This window comes from Ixodes scapularis, unplaced genomic scaffold (assembly GCF_016920785.2).
Source record: "Ixodes scapularis isolate PalLabHiFi unplaced genomic scaffold, ASM1692078v2 PGA_scaffold5__190_contigs__length_132052651, whole genome shotgun sequence".
Taxonomy (NCBI): domain Eukaryota; kingdom Metazoa; phylum Arthropoda; class Arachnida; order Ixodida; family Ixodidae; genus Ixodes; species Ixodes scapularis.
In genome coordinates this window covers 131,462,020-131,479,595 of record NW_024609880.1, presented here as the reverse complement: position 1 = coordinate 131,479,595, position 17,576 = coordinate 131,462,020, and the positions used below count along the sequence as shown (strand labels likewise).

The following is a 17,576-nucleotide window of genomic DNA, read 5'->3' as shown; positions in this document are numbered from 1 at the left end:
TTCACGAGCTCTATACATTTGACAAGATTTTCAAGTTGAGTGTACATCGCTTCTCCACCCTTTCCCACACGGAACGAAGTTACAGGTAACAACAATCTGCACGAATACTATTCAATCATGAAAGCATTAGATCCTAAGTGAAAAGGTACTGTTCATTTTTTAATTATCGAAGATTTATGGTGTCCATATGATTATCGACACCAGATGAAACCCACATTTTGGTTTCGCTGTTTACCGAACTGACCGAGTCCGAGAGAGAAGCGGAGGTGTTCTTTTAGCTGTGAATAATGGTATCGCATCGAGGCTTATCCAGGCAAAAACTAGCTTGGAAATCGTCTGGGTGTGCCTTATCTCTAAGCCCAGAATACAATACTGGGTGTATGCTACAGGCCGTCAGAGAGTACTAGGGATTTCGTTACTGAGCTTCATAGATGCCTTTTCAGCTTACAACCCTTTATCGCCACAGCTGTTCTTCTTGGAGACTTTATTATATTGACGGGGCTGCCCTCTCCCCCGGCAATGCTTTTTTTGATGCATTCGTTCACCTTTGCCTTGAATTTTATCTTTTCAACGTTATCACTCAACCAACCAGAACTACCAAAAGCTGTAGTAATGTGCTAGACTTGTAACACAAGAGCCAGCCATTAGCAGTAATGTTACATACTTACCCAGTATTACTGAACACCTTGTGATCGAATTACCACTCTCCCTCACCACTGCTCACAAATCACGCTACACTAAATTCGCTCGGAATTACGCGAGTGCCGACAATACCTCTGTCAACTCGCAGCTGGAACATCACTTCTGATAACAACAATCCGATTCCGTGGTACAACAAAACCATTCATAAGCACTCCAACAAAGCGAAAAAGGCTTTATAGACGAGCTATGTGTTGCGACACACTAGAAGCCTGGGCAAGCCGCGAGTGTGCAACAGGACACGAAACAACCGAGTTTGGGAAGTACTTCAAGTATATTGTACTTCAAGTACTACTTGAAGTAGGTTTAGGAAACTTGTACCTTACTTGAAGTACATTCTCTGAATATGTACTTGTACTTTACTTAAAGTATTTTTTTTTCTGGTGCTTTCCGAGGAAAGTACAATTCCCGACTCTAAAGTACATTCCCCCAATCCGGTTTTGTTAAATTAGTATCACGAAATTATGCTTTGTTAACTCCAAAGAAATACTGGGAGGTTTATTTTACCCTTACCAGAAACGTGAGCAGACGACGCATCGCTCCGTTTGTTCTGGGGGCGGCTTTGCCGTAGCTTATTCAACTCTCGCTACTTCTCGGTCGGTCAGTGCGAGCGAGGGGGTTTAAAATATTAGGCGAGCAAAATTAATCATAATGTAGCACCTGAGACTGTGGTGCGGAAAAATTAAACTTTCGAGTCGAAGAAAAAGACAACAAAGGAGAACGTTACAATGTTATGAAACATCATCTTTTGTCTTTTCCTTCGACTTGAAAGCTCCTTAATTTTTTCGCACCCCAAACTCAGGTGTCACATTATGATTAATTATCTCCAGCTCGCTTGCACACTCACTGTGTTTTTTTTTTTTCATTCAGAAGAGGACACTCCTCTATGAGAGGATTGCTTGCGGAAGCTACAGGGCTGACGTCATGCTCTCTCCTAGTACATTGAACCCCCTTGGGTGCAACAACCCAGTGCAATAAAATCACAATACAGTGATCTTCTGGAATTTGTCTTCATTCCTGAGAATAAGTACTCTGTGGCCACTTTATGAAATATTTGAAAATAGGTCATGCAGCCCTGATTACCCCTGGGCAATGCATACCTAGGGTTCGGAGTTTTCGGTTTGAACCGATAAAAACCGATAAAAGTATGCCGAATCCATTTTCTAAAATTCCTTTTTAACCGAAAAAGATCAGTTTTTTAGGGCCGCGTCGAGGTTGGTGGGAGGGAGAAAGAGAGAGGGCTTTGCAAGGTTCGACATTGTGTGACGTCTTCGTGATTTCCTTCTTCCAAGGTTCAACATGCAGCAAAAGAGGTCTTGGATTCTCCTTTACGGGACATATGTGTCCTTTCTGTGATCGGGCCGAGTGGGTAAAGTTCTCGGTCCTAAAAGAAAAAAAGTTCGGATGTGGGCTACTATAAGTTTTTCGCTTCATGCACTTCAAAGGACATCGAGGTTTTATGAACACTCTCTCTCAAACTTCCTCGTGGTTAAAAACGTAAATAAAATGGATTTTTTTGTTCGTTTTGTCATTCCGCTGGTTCCTGTTCGGTCATCACCTCGGACGGTCACGTCGTCAGAATGGGAAGGAAAAAGAAGTGCGTTAAAGATTATGGTTGCGAACTCCACGATTTTGAGGTGTGTCCTGACGGAAGTTGCACCGAAGACCAGGTATGTATATGTGCCGTTATTTTTTGACTGATCACAAATATCTCAGCTACAACTTAAGGGTCATTTGATCCGGCGTCCGATGGTGTTTCTTTCATATTGACCGAAAGAAACCGGTAAACCTTTTTGGGAGTAAATATACACCGAAAGAAATCGAAAATTGAATTCTAAAATACACACCGGAAAAAGTACGCCGAATTTTGAAAAAATAAAAACCGAAAACGCGGAATCTTATGCATTTCAGTCGAAAAATCACTGTATAGGGGAATGAAAGGGCATCATGAACGATTGTGTTAAACTACTTGCGCTTTACTTTGAAAGTTCATTGTATTTATAGTACTTTACTTCAAGTACATGGAACCCAGTGTACTTACTACTTTACTTGAAGTACATCACGTCTAATTTACTTTGTACTTTACTTGAAACACCTTTTAGATGTACTTTGCCCAACACTGCGAAACAGCTAGATGAAGCGAAAATTAAATTTTATACTCGGTACCTCTCCAACATTTCGGTTAACAAGCCGAAGAAATTCTTCCAATTCTCCCTTGCAATTCGCTGACAAAGCGGGCATAATATTTCCGATCACTAAAGTGCTCTTTCACTTGGTAATTGATTTAGTTCTGTCTTCACAGATGAAAGCTTTAATTCTTAATATTCCCGTCTCGCGCCAGTTTCTGCCCACTCCTATGAGACCCGTCGCCCTTCAATATGCCAACGTCCTGAAAGAAATTGAAAACTTAAAGCTGTCTTCCAGCTTAAGAGATGATCAAATAAATTCTAAGGTTCTAACAGACACATAGCACTCTTCCGCAGCTTTCCTTTGTGAAATATTTTCCCAGTCTCTTAATCTTTCTGAAATTCCGCGGTATTGATAAACTGGACATAACCCCCCCTGTATTCAAACCTAGTGACCGTGACCTAATTGCAAACGACCACCTCATAGCTTATGGAACACGTACTTTACTCCAATATAATCAATAATCTAGAAGATAACAACTTTCTTTTTAATCACATACACGGATTTCGGAAAGCATACTGTTGCGAAACCCAACTAACGGCGTTTCTTCATGACATTCACGCGGGTCTTTATGCCAACATTCAGACTGACGCCATTTTTTTATCGACTTTTCCAAAGCGTTTGATAAGGTCCCTCATCGACGTCTTATAACATTTACGAATTTAAGATACAGCCCGCAGCATAAAAGGAATATCCGAATTTTCGACTAAGGGCACAAAGTACGCCACCATCTATACTTCTAAATCCCCCTCGTGCGCGGTAACCTGGGGCGTCCATCCGGGCAGTGCACTCGGGCCCTCACACTTTTTGATCTACATCATGAGCACATCTCATCATCAGCTGGGTTAGTTGCAGATGAGTGCGTAATTTACAAGCCCATTATCTCGCCCGAAGCTCAGGATAGCTTATAAACATAAATTTTACAAGGTATTCAATGATGCAATAAATGGCAGATGATTGAATTTCGACAGACGCAAATCTCTTTGGTTTTCTCGTCGTGCTCTTCTTAAACCTTTTTCTTACCATCTTGACGGCTCCCCTTTCACCGTTTGCACTTCATGCAAATATCTAGATATTCATTTAACGTCAGACTTCTCATGGACGTCTCAGATCAATAATATAGTAACAAACGCAAACAGTGCCCTCGGCTCTTTGCGCCGAAACCTGAAACCCGCAACACAAGAGATAAAACACTCAACTTTAGTTCGCTCTAAAGGCCCCTACGCACAGTTGCGTTTGAGAGCGTTTGGGTGCAAGGAATGGGGAGTTTTAGTAGACCGTGTTTCCCCCTCCACTAACCCTCCGCTACGAAGAAACCGCCACTGCAGCTGCGCGCCGAAGGCCTTGGCTGTAGAGTTCCGGGACCCGCCGTTGCGGAGGGGCTTAGCGGGGGAGAAACACGGTCTACTAAAACTCGCTATTAGCTTGGCACGCGGCATAGGGATGTGCTGGTTTCTCGTCAACCGTCTGAGCGCCTTGGGCACGACACCGCCGCCGAAATGTGTCTCAAACATCCTGTCCATTCTCAGGTTGGTTTTTCATCATCACCCTACCGATGCAATAACGTGTGCATCATTTTGGTGTCGTGCCCACCTTGTGTGTATGATTGTGTGTCTTCAGCGCGTTCCAGGCTTGTTTCTTTTGTGTCAGACCTGTGTCCAATTGCTGATAGCATGAGAAGAAAACTACTCTTGTCCGGAGATATTGAGGCCAACCCTGGGCCCGATAACAAGCCTTGTGACGACACATCGCCAAATCAAATCACAACGCTACTAAGCAAGTTATCCAACGGCCAAACAGAAATCCTAGCTGAAATCAAATCTATGCAAGAAAAGCAACGTCATACTGACTCTGTCTTGGCAACCTTCAAATCTAAAATTGACGACATCGACCGCGAAATTTCGAGCCTTAAAACAATCAAAGAAGACGTGGCTGCGGTATCAAAAATCACTGCAACGAACACATCCGCGATAGCAGAAATGACACGAAGGTTTACCACTATTGAGGATCACTCGCGACGAAACAACTTGCTTTTCTTTAACCTACCTGATGCGCGTGGTGAGACCTGGAAGCAGTCTGAAGAAAAAATAGTTTCCTTTTGCGAGGAAAATCTTGGTGTCACGATACTCCCCCCTTGGATCCAGCGGGCGCACAGAATTGGGTTTTTCAAGATAACTCCACGACAGTCAGGCCCATCATCGTAAAATTTAATTCTTTTAAAGATAAGGAACTCGTGCTATCACAAGCAAACAGACTAAAAGGTACAGATTTCCGTTTGAGCGAGGATTACTCGGAAGAGACCCGTAAAGCACGAAAAGAGCTCCTTTCTTTTGGAAAAGCACAAGCTCGTGACTTCAAGCTTCGCCACAATAAACTAATTATCGGAAATTTGCGATATATTTTTGACCGGGAAACCTCACGTGTTATGCAGCTTCCCGTATAGCTACAGGAAACCAGAAAGTCATCCACCCAACAACAAAATAGGCCATTATCAACCCTAAACTTTTTTATTGCCAGTGTTAGAAGCGTTTATGCCAAACAAGAAGCGCTGCATTCTGCTGTCCACTCCTGCTCTGCAGACGTTGTTATCATCAGTGAAACTTGGCTAACTCCGGATATTGCAGATAGCGAATTAATGCTAAGTGACTCGTATGTTATCATCCGGAAAGATAGGATTGAGCGGCGGGGAGGGGGAGTGTTGATTGCTGTTAGAAGTACTTTGCATGTTGAGAAGTGTGATATAATATCAAGTTTTGAAGGTGTTTGGGTAAGAATTAGGACGCCTACTGTTTGTATTTTAGTAATCGCATGTTATAAGCCACCTGACTTGTCAGACTTCTCGCCATTACTTTATGATTGCTTAGAGACCCTTGCTCGTTCTTATCCAAATGATCTCATAGTTCTCTCCGGTGACTTTAACTACCCCGAAATAAAATGGCCGGTTGTTCCAAATGTCATATCTTTTGATGCATGGTATAAACTTTCAAAGCAAAGTCGGGATTTTGTTGATGTGATAAACGCCTTCTTTCTTTTTCAAATGGTTGACAAGCCAACTCGTAACTCTGCTTTCTTGGATCTTTTTTTTTTTTTTATTTCGGAACCAGATTTTATAGCTTCGGTAAACGTTATCGAACCGCTCAGTGATCATACTTCCCTAAATGTTGAGCTTGCTTTTCCTACGGAAAAGCACAGTCCGCTCGTAACAGCTATTTATGATTACTCCAGGGCTAACGTCGATGACTTCTGTCGTAGCTTGCAATCCTTTTCAAGTATTTACATGGTTGGCTTTGACTTTAGGACAGTTCACGAAAGCTGGAGATTATTCAAACAAAAGCTACTTGATCTATGCGATCAATTTATTCCAAAAATAAATATACAGTCTTCTACTGAGAACCCTGGTTTTCGAACCGCCTTAAACGACTACTGAATAAAAAACGGAGACTATTTCGAACAGCTAAATTGTCTTTGTCCCCTTCTGCGTGGACAAAGTATGACGAATTCCAATTAGTATGCAAGACAGAGATACGTCGAGCGAAGAACAAGTTTTACAACGAAGACCTCCGCAGCCTTCTGACAGCTAACCCCAAAAAGTTCTGGAAAGCGGTTAACCCCAAGAAAGTGTCGAAGCCTCATCGATTCACTAATCCTGCGGGAGACGAGCTCGATGTGGGTACAGTGTGCGAGGAATTCAGTCGTTTTTTTAGCGAGATGTTTTCTGAAGACATTTTCCCCTTACCAGAGCATTCGCCTAATTACGACATAGCCACACAAATGTGCCCAATCACTATGTCCGTGAGCGGAATTCAGAAACTAATAGAACATCTCCCAACAAACTCTGCCCCCGGTTTTGACAATATCACGACGAAGCTACTTAAGCTTAGCAAATGTGAATCTTCCGCTCTCCTCTGTTCTATCTTTGAGCAATCCCTAACTAGTGGCCAAATACCTGCTGATTGGAAAATGGCAAAAGTCACCCCTGTCTTTAAAAATGGTCAAAAGAATGAATTCACAAACTATCGACCCATCTCTCTGACGTGTGTTCCGAGTAAATTAATGGAACATGTTTTATTTTCAAATATCATGAATCACCTGTCAGCAAACAACCTTCTTTTTGTAAACCAGCACGGCTTCCGTCGGTCTCACTCTTGCGAATCCCAACTTTTCGAATTTGTAACTGATATACACAGTAACCTGCATTTTAAAACTGAGACGCATGCAATTTTTATTGACTTCCAAAAAGCATTCGATGAGGTGCCGCATCATCGACTAGTTCTAAAATTACGTGCTTTCCAAGTGGAGCCATTCGTGATAGACTGGATATCGAATTTTCTTTTCAATCGCCCGCAAAGTGTCTGTTATGATTACAAATCTTCATCACATCAGAAAGTAAAATCGGAAGTGCCGCAGGGGACCGTGCTGGGTCCATTGCTCTTTCTTCTGTACGTGAATGATTTACCCGATAGTATTCTTTCAACCATCCGTTTGTACGCTGATGATTGTGTGGTGTATAGGAAAATATCATCCATTAGTGATTGCATTCAACTTCAAAATGACTTGATTACCCTAGAAACAAGGTGTAAAAAGTGGCAAATGCAAATCAACATCTTAAAAAAAAAATTCTTAAACTTTATCACTAAGCGAAGTGCCACAGTGTTTAGCTACTCTCTTTTTAATACACCCATTGAACATGTGCACACGTACAAATATCTTGGGGTTCATTTCACGTCAAACTTATCGTGGGAAGCTCATATTAATCACATCGTTGTAAAGGCAAACCGAAGCCTCGGTTTTTTGAGACGAACACTACATATGGCTAACCGGGAGACAAAACTCGTAGCTTACACTGCCCTTGTTCGCCCGCAGCTCGAGTATGCATCTACAGCATGGAACCCCCACCAGGCTTACCTAATACAGAAATTAGAGTCGATCCAAAGCAGGGCAACTCGGTTCATTCTTAAAAAATGAAAGCCGTTTACAAATCCCTGTAACGCCGAATTGGAGCGCAGCTCTTGAGGAGGAGTAGGGAAGGGTACTGAGGGGGGTCACGTCACCTGCGGGTAGTCACGTGACCCCGGGGGGGGGGGGGGGGGGGGGGGGGGTCACGTGATCTCGGGGGAGGGGGGTCACGTGACCTGGGAGGGTCACGTGACCTCGGGGGGATCACGTGATCTCGGAGGGGGGGGGGGTCACGTGACCCCCCCCCCTCCCCCCCGGTTACGCCGACGCCGCTCAGGCTGGAGACGGGCCCCTAAGAGCTGCGCTCTAAAACTACACACACACTAGCATTACTACGCTAAAAAAAGAACTCGGCCTTCCACTGCTCGCGGAAAGAAGGAAACTGACCAGACTAGTTTCATTACACGCTTTGTATTATCAGGCCCCTTTAAAGAGAGAATTGTACTGTCCTGCGGCTCATCACATTTCTCCTCGTACAGAACTTTTCTCAGAAAGTTCATCTGGTAACACCAAGGACCAACCTTTTTAAATTCTCTCCACTGCAATTATCACTTTCAGAATGGAACTCTCTGCCAGAACATATTGTTACAATTCAAGACTCATCTGGATTCAGAGCTGCACTTGCTACTTTTCTCAATATTTAGCAACCTTTAACCCTGTGCTTTTCCTTTCTTTGTTTGTTTTTGTTTGCTGTCAAAGCCCCCCCCCCCCCCCCCCCCCCCCCTTTATGTAAAGCCCTACGGGCGCTTTAAGGGAACAATAAATGAAATGAAATAACCGCAACGCGGTCAAACGCAACTGTGCGTAGGGCCTACTTGATTTCGGCTCTTCTGTGCGGTGCGCTTGACCGTTTCCACTGTTTACAAACATCACAGTTCCCACGTGCTAAATCACAGTTCAGCCGGCGCTCGCGCAATCAACGATTGCAATGTACTGCAAAGCGACATTGCTACCATAACTGACAAACATAAATTTGCCTGCTGTGTAACCACTTTCCTTTCTGCTTTAACCGGCTCTACTCCGTTTACCCTTAAACTGAGACTGTAGCCGAAGCCATAGCAAGCAGACGGACGCCGTCAGCTTTTCCCTGCCACGTGAGTACTGAAGCTAACGCATAAAAGAAAAACGCCAACACACACACACATTAAAGACGCAACGTCACGGCGTATTCACTACATTTGGTTTAGCCGATGATTGCACAAACACAAAAAAAGAACGAACTGCATGAGCGTGTAATCTTGGCGCGGCTTTATTGGCTTCATCGACCCGTGGTTTAATTGGCTGCGCCATGCAAAAAGCGGAGTCAAAATTCAGATCTCGGGGTCAAACCAACAAAGAACATACTGCACGCCCCAGCGAAAAAGAAGAAAAAGTAAGAAAAAAGAAGCGTGTAATTTCTTAACCAATTAGATATCTTTTGTCGTGCAACCGAAACCTCGATTGCAGGGCGCATCTTCTTAGTAAAATGCCACCGTCAGATTGCTGGAAGTTCGGAAGCTCGGACGGGATTAAAACCTGCCAAATTGGGACTCGTATAAACGGTTTCAGGCAGCTGTTCATGGGCGCCGCCCTAACCGACCTTCAATTTTTGTTCCCTACAATTCCGTTCGCTTCACTTCCCCATTGCCACAGCAGGACAGGTTATGGCCACTTTAAGTGCTACTGTGTCCTTCTCCCCAGCACAGGCCTCTGTGGAGGCTCGTCAACACCCGCTTCAGTGGCTCGGCATCTCGGTAAGACGAGAGAAGGTCGGCAATGGCGGCTCAACCTGGCGCGTGTGTAAAGCCTTTGCCTCGGAGACGCCGATAATTTACACATATTCGAGGCTCGATTGAAAAGTTTTGATGTCGTTGTGTTGGCAACCTTTTTCGTATGAAATGACCGCAAATGTCAGATTGATATCAATATCTCAAAAAGGCTGGCTTTGACAATCATTCTCGTTGAGCAACCATGAACATTTTCAATGATGGATAAAAACGAAATATTTTCGTTTTTATCCATCGTTATATATGACGGATAAAACGAAATAAATCAAATATTTTAATCTGGAGAGAAAAACTGCGACCTTTATCAAATCCAGGGTGAATGCTGTTTTTGGGAAATCATCACCTCCATTTTCCACCGTGAATTTTGGGGTTTCCGAATTCAAGCGTCGCCGTACGGACACGCGATGAATCCCGTTCAAGGCGTCCATACGCACCTACCACGCCAGAAATTGAGGATAAAATCCATCACTTGGTTTTGGAAGACCCTTTAATGAAAGTGCGTGAAATTGAGGTAGCTCTTCCGAACGAGTTTTTCCTATTTTACACAACGAATTTGGATTAAAGAAACTTTCTGAAAAATGGGTGCCGCACTTGCTCAATGCGGAGCAAAAACGCATTCGAACGTCAGCCGACAGTTCGCAAGTGTTTCAGGCAAATCCAACGGATTTCAAGCGACGATTTGCAACTATGGACGAGAACTGGGTCGACCCACTACATGCCAGAAACAAAAAAGTACATAAAAACAATGCAAAGAGCCCGATGAATCGGCTCCGAAGAAGGCAAAGACCATTCAGTCGGCAGGCAAGGTGATGGCATCCGTTTTTTTGGGATGACAAAGGAATTTTGCGCAGTACTTATCTTGAAAATAGAAAAACTGTTACTGGTCAATACTACATAACACTTCCGGACAGGCTGAAACGAGCCATTTAAGAAAAACGCCCGAAAATGGTTAAAAAGCAGGTGTTGTTTCACCAGGACAAAGCACCCGCCCATTCAAGGGCAGTCGCTCAGCAAAAACTGACAGAACTGGAGTTCCTCCCGCGTCCAGCGTATACTCACCTGATTTGTCTTCCTCGGACTTGCACCTATTCCCGAAGGAAATAAATTTCTGCCGAATGAAGACGTGATCGAGATGGAGGCTGTGAACAGTTGCTTTGGGGATGTCGAAGAAAGTCACTTCCGGGAGGGAATCGAAAAGCTGGAGAAACGCTGTACCAAGTCTGTCGAGCCTCAGGGGAAATGTGTCCAAAAATAAAGTATAATTTAAATCATATATATATATATATTGCTTTCATTTTCATTCCGGAAACTTTTCAATCTACCCTCGCATATATTATTTCTATTATTTCCTGTTAAAACCCACCGAGACGGCTACAAAACAAAATATAGTCGCACCATTCTGACAAGCCATAGAGTGATTGTAAAAATATTTTTTTTGCAATTGATAAGAAAAAAAAAAGACGTTTACAATTTCCTCTAACGCTGAATTAGAGCGCAGCTCTGGGGGAGGAGGGGGGGGGTATGCCTCTCCTCCTCAAACGTACCCTCTCCTTCTCCTCTCCTCCTCCCGCGCTCCTCACATTCTTTCCTCCTGCTCCTCTCTTGAGGTATTTCGATTTTCGATATACCGTAATCAACCAATCTGAGAGAGAATATATATATATATATATATATATATATATATATATATATATATATATATATATATATATATATATATATATATATATATATATATATATATATATATATTCTGGTATTCCCGCTCACCGCGCGTCCGGAGAAAGGAAATGTGGTTCTCCCATCTGCAAGCTCCACTCTAAGTTCTGCCGGTGCTAGGAAGCAGGATCAAGGCGGGAGAACGAGACGGCGTTAAAGTCAGCAGCTCGACGAAGCACCTGATACTCTCGATGTCATCCTACTTGCTGTAGGCTCTGTCCTAGACTGCTCGGCGTTTTTGATTTCCTCGGCATTAGTCTTGGGCGTGCTCCCCCGAGATGGCACAGCAGACCAGCGAGTGCACGTCCCTCGGGGCCATTGGGATGTTTTCCTGCATGGCTGGTATAAAGTTGTCCTTGCACGAAGTATTCGGTGAGTACCGTAGGCGAGAGATACAGAGCTACCACGAGCGAGCCGTTGCCGACCTTGGCGACACACAATTTACCAACTTCGTTTGACGTGCCACAGAGATCGATGGGCACAGCACAGACCCATGTCGATGGCCACTTGGATAACGAGTACACCACGTCTTCATACGTGCCTCTTTGTGATTTATGAACGGTGATATCACTTGCCTAGACCCATGTCGATGGCCACTTGGATAACGAATACACCACGTTTTCGTACGTGCCTCTTTGTGATTTATGGACGGTGATATCACTTGCCTGCACAACGGGTAGCTGGCATCTCCCCTCCTCCTTCTCCCTCCTCCTCCTCCTCACGCGCAACGCGCGGGTGACGAGTGAGATCATGATGCGTTTCCCATAATGCAATGGGCGGGGCCCCGTGACGTCACCCGTCACGTCACCATGGGAAACGTCCCATAATGCAACACGCGGGTGACGAGTGAGACCCGCGCGTTGCATCGTGAGACGTTTCCCATCATGCAGCGCGCGGGGCCCTTATAACGTCACTCGTGGTCCTCGTGACGTCATGTGTGACGTCATTATGGGAAACCTCCCATAATGCAATGCGCGGAACACAAGTGAGACCCGCGCGTTGCATCATGGGACGTTTCCCATAATGCAAGGCGCGGGACCCTCGTGACGTCATTATGGGGAACTTTCCATAATGTAACGCGCGGGTCACGAGTGAGATCCGCGCGTTGCATTATGGGACACTTCCTATAACGCACCGCGCGGTTACGCTGACGCCGGTCAAACCGGAAACGGCTAAAGCGGCAAAAAGCTGTGCTCTAAAAAAAAAAAAAAAAAAAAAAAGTTGAATTTGCAAATATGGTGGAATTGCCACCGCCTTTCACGGCGTTAATTTCATTTGGGCATACCGATGCAGAGTGAAACGCGCGTAAAGTCAGCTGGCAAAATAGGGGAAAGTGAGACCCGGGGCATAATGCGAGTTCGTGTTTAGCGCCTCTCATCTCCTAGACAAGCGATCGGCGTATACGTTCAAACTTAACAGAGTGGTGCCGTGACCTGTACACTTTGCACGTATAATAACTGACAGGTATCGGCAAGGGTGTTCCGGAGAAAATGAATGCGGAGTTGAGGTTGACGCGTTTACCGCCCGCCGAAAAGGCGCAACATTCAGTGCGAGGTTTCGCTCCGAGACGTGCACCCCAGTTGTCTCCGACTCTTCTGCCAAGGTAAGCTCGGATTTTATTGGTAGGTTTTATTATCTCCATGCGGGACAAATTTGAGCAATCTGTGGCCGTGTTTTTTAACGAAATAATTGTTTATGTAAAAGGATACGCGCGGGGCAAAACGCGACAATCGGACATTCTATGGCACGCATGTCAATAACGCTCGAATCTCCTGGTTGCTCCTGAACCATAATCTTTTTCTCCCGGTGTGATGATGTATAAAAGACAAGCAACAACAACAAGGGCTTCTTAGTGCGAAAGAGACACGAACGAAGCTCTTGCAAGTGTCAAGCAACAGCGTCACTTCCTTCGCACTGCTGCCACACTTTGTGGCGTACCAAAGGATGCGCTTCAAAGGCGAACCAAACGGCTCGGCGAATGTGAAGAGCAGCGACTCTACAAAAAACAAAAACGGCTTGGCTATACAAGGCGCTTTCCTTCCGACGTTCGAAGAACATTTCTTCGAAGAACGTGGGACAGAAAAAGAGGGCAAGAAGGTCGGAGAGCAGCACTCTTCTAACCTCATCTCCCCACAATGCAAAGTTGATGTTTGCGAAAGCAACCAAAAACCGGCGTTCCCCTGCACCCCCCCCCCCCCCTTTACCAAAAAAGAAAAAAAAGAAGAAAAAACAAGAAAGAAAAGAAAAGAAACATCACCAGTGAAACTGAAATTAAAGACTAGTGATCCAACGAAGAAGCGCGCAGTGTCCGAGCCTTCTGCAGACCGTGCGATGCACACCGCAAGAGACCGGCAGTGCCTGACATGCAAAGAAGTTTGCAGACAAGCAGCCCCGCATTCAGTAGGAATCGAGTGCATGGAATGCAAGGAATGGGCTCACGAAGAGTGTACCCCACTACGTTGTCTTATACCCCATTCACACGCTCAGCTTAAAGGTACATTTAACATAGGTTCCTTTACTGTCGGCGAATCAACCCGTCCTCTTGGGTCGCGAGCACACGCCACGCGCGGAAGATCGTTAATTGATTGGCCGCAGAGAATAAAGGTCTCTTAGCTAAAGGTACCTTTACGATCGTGTGAATGGGGTATTAGTTTCCCCCGCAGGGCGCGGCAAAGTGAGACATTGTTTGACTTTCACGTATTGCAGTTTTGTTTAATGTTTCGATCGCTCCGGTTAAGCAATATTTGCTCAGCATAGAGTCAAGACATCTAAGAGTATCCCCATGCTGTGTGTTCTTAATATTGAAGCAAAAATAAAAATTAGCATAGAAATACTTTTTTTTTTTTTTCGTTTTGCCTTACCTTACCTTACTCCACTTGGAGCCTCGCGCTTGTTGCTTTTACATGTGTCTCGCTCACTGGGGGCATACAGGCATCGAACACCCACAAATCTGGCGCAACTTCTGTCTCTCACGTGGCGTTCCAAGCGGCACATGACGACAAATGCAAATCAAGCTATTCTTGAGCACGCGTCGCCATCTGTCTTTGATATTAGAAAACTGCGACTTGCCGTAACTGAATAAAAAAATTTTGATTGAGTACTGAACTTCCCGTGTAATCTATCGATATGCAGTCGTTGAAATATGTAATGTCAAAAGATGATTCGTACTTAAATGTTTTGTTATTTTCGTTAGCTGACGTGATTCCGTTTTTACAATAGGAGGAAATAACACTATTTTAAACCTTGTTTTTATTTAAAAATGTGCATTCTCTGTACACTTCATTAATTACTTTTTTAATTCACTATATCCAACAGGTTGACGGGGATTTGGGGTATCTCTCCCCCTTTAATTGAAACAGCCGAACTTAACTTATCTTCGTTTTACAGAAATGTTCTTGTTCTGCATCATGTTTGCATGAACAGATAGGAGCCGATGAACGAAGAGTTCTAGCAGATCGTGGTTTCGCAGGACGATATTGATATGAGGAGCTTGCGTTGCCACTTGGAAGCATGTCTTTAAAGGGATGGTGAACCGAAATTTGGATTTCAGAAAACGATGCAGGAGCTGTAGGCGGGACGCTACAACCCCTACAACACTACTCGTAAGGCGATATCTCGAATGGACGCCGTATTTTTGGGAGGAAAAAATGGTCGAGATTGAATGAGGCCGACGAGGAGCGTGACGTCAAGATATCGCGTTTCCTCCTCTCTTCGTTTCGCCCCCTCAAGGCTGCGAGGCGGAGAAGACGCCAGGCCGTTCCCTCCCCTTCTCGACTCTTCTCGGAGAAACATGACGTAAACATAACAGTCAAATGCGCCTCTTTTTTTATTTTGTTTTAAATAGGGTCGTTCGTTTGATATATCGTTCAACGAGTGATGTTTCGATGTTAGTAGCATCCCGTTGCACGCTTTTGCCGCCGTGTTTTGTGGAATCCAGATTTCGGTTCAGCATCCCTTTAGGCGCGCGCCCAGAGCGGTGTCGGACTTTCAAAAACTATTTGCTAAAGGTCCTTACGATGCCTTCGCATTCTTAAAAGTTCTGGACATCTGGGAACAAATTCATCGAGCTATTAATAAAGACCGATGTCAGGGCCGCCATTTTCCATCGAAGGCTTACTTCCAAGCTACGATGACCGGACCTTGAGACCCGAAAGTTTCTCGAGGATAAAAGCCGCCCATTATCCAGGGCCTGAAGGCTGGGCGGACGAGTGGCCTTTGGTGTTGTGCGGCATGACGTAGAACGTTGCGAAGAATAACAAACCGGTACGAGTCATTTTCGCCAACATTCCTGCGACAGCTGCACGCTCATACCTCGGGGGTGGAGAATAAAAAAGGAAAGCTCGAGGAAATGACTGCAGACACCTGTTAACGCGTGATTACAAGGAGTGCGGGGAACGTGAGGCCTTTCAATCGAAACTAAAAGTCGGGTTTCTGCGAAGGTCGCCGATTATCTGCGACACACACACACAACCCCAATATAAAAAAAAAAAAAATAGCGACAAGGCGAGTTTGTTGCCGTTGCAGTGTCTAGCGCAGGAAGCGAGCGGGGAAGAGGGGGGGGGGGGGGGGGGGACGTTGTTCCCGGCACGTCCCCGCACCCGTACGAGGATGTGGCGGACAAAGGGGCTTTCATTAGGCCGGAGCCATCACACTTAGGGGTCCCTCTCTCCTCCGCGGACATTAGCGGTAAACAGGCCCCGGCATCAAAATAGCCGCTCCTTCCAACAATGTCAAGGACAGCCTCTGGGAGCAGGGAGCCGCATCAATTAGCCATCGACAAACGGCGCGCAAGGTCGCACCTGACGCTTGCCGGAAGGACTGTTGCCGACGCCGCCTCGCGCAAGGGCCCGCGGCCATTCCGGACCGAAAACGCCGAAACGTCTTTTGGCGGAAGCGCGCCTGCACCGTACGCGGCAAGTGCGGTGCCGGGAACGGGTCTCCGACTGGTGTTTACCGCGTCCCCTGGTCCCTCGAATTCCGCCTGGCGGTGTCACTGCAGCAGTGGTCGATGTGGCAGACACCCGTACTGCTGCGGGTCGTTCTCCAGGTTCACAGTCCACGGAAGCTAAGAGTATGGGGAGTGCAAGTTGGTCTGCTTCTCTTGCAGGGGCTATGGCGACGTCAGAAAGACGCCCAGCTCTGATTGGTTCTTACCGAAGGATTGCGGGTAGACCTGAAGGCAGCTCGCCCTCGGGTCTACCCACTATCCTTCAATTAGAGCCAATCAGAGCTCGGCTTTTTGACGTCACCATAACCACCGCAAAAGTAGCAGACCAACTTGCGCTCCGCATTGAGACGCCGTGACGACAGCGATACTAACGTTCTTTCGTACTTTTTGCCGGCCGCCAGGATGGCGACCTCGAACAGCATGACAGGCACCCTGACATGACACTCCGGCCTTTGTGACGCCATTCGTTGCCCCTTCGCGTCCACTTTTGACGCATGGGCGGGACGCTAAACACTCGAGTCGGAGACGCGTTCCAGGCGCCGTACATGGCGGTACACGGCGTCCCACGTGCCGCAGCGGACCGGCCGGCTCGGCCGTTGCCAGGCGCGGATGGCGGCCAGGGATGCCCACGTGTTCTCCGCGACGCCCCGCAGCGCGCTTGCCGGACGGGCCCGTTCGATCTCCGCAGTCTTTTCCGATCGGACTTCCGCGAGCTCACTCAGTGACGGGAAGACGGCCAAGGAATTCGGACCCGCGTGGGAAGGCTTCCTTCGGCGGGGATGGCCCCTGCCCTTGGCGAGTTTCTCCGTCGGCGAAAACGGTCCTCTTCAGGGCCGCTTGGCTCGGAACCGCCTCCACAGGAAGGAGAGTCTCCCGATACCCAAACGAGGTGCGAAGCAGCCGACGCTTTCATACGATATGCAGGGCCCCCCTTTCGACTCGAACTGTGTGCTCTGTCCCACTGTTTCATGCGCGGCTAAATGGGAAAACGGAATTTCTCTCGAACAAGCATTAGCCAATCTAACTTCCAAGCAATTCTCACTTTTCACCGTGTGTTTTACGCCTGACTATCCACACGTACAATCTCTCCTTTATGTTACCGAAATGTTTCTCCATCTAATGTACCCGACGTACAATGTTAACTTAACATGCAAATAACATACTGTAAAAAAAAAAAAAGTCTATGAATCTTTTTTAAAGTTATGTAACAAGAAAATAAGCGAAAATAATTAGCTGAATGCGAAATGCATCGGATAGTCATCAAAAGAACAAAGATTGCTGTCTCTACGCCGAAACGGAAA

General features: G+C 45.9%; 1 protein-coding gene across 3 annotated transcripts in view; it reads right to left on the bottom strand.

The window, feature by feature from the left end:
- Positions 1-17,576, bottom strand: part of LOC8023813 (dual oxidase maturation factor 2) — a 170,600-nt gene that overhangs the window by 33,489 nt on the left and 119,535 nt on the right. The gene's annotated exons all lie outside the window — the stretch shown is intronic.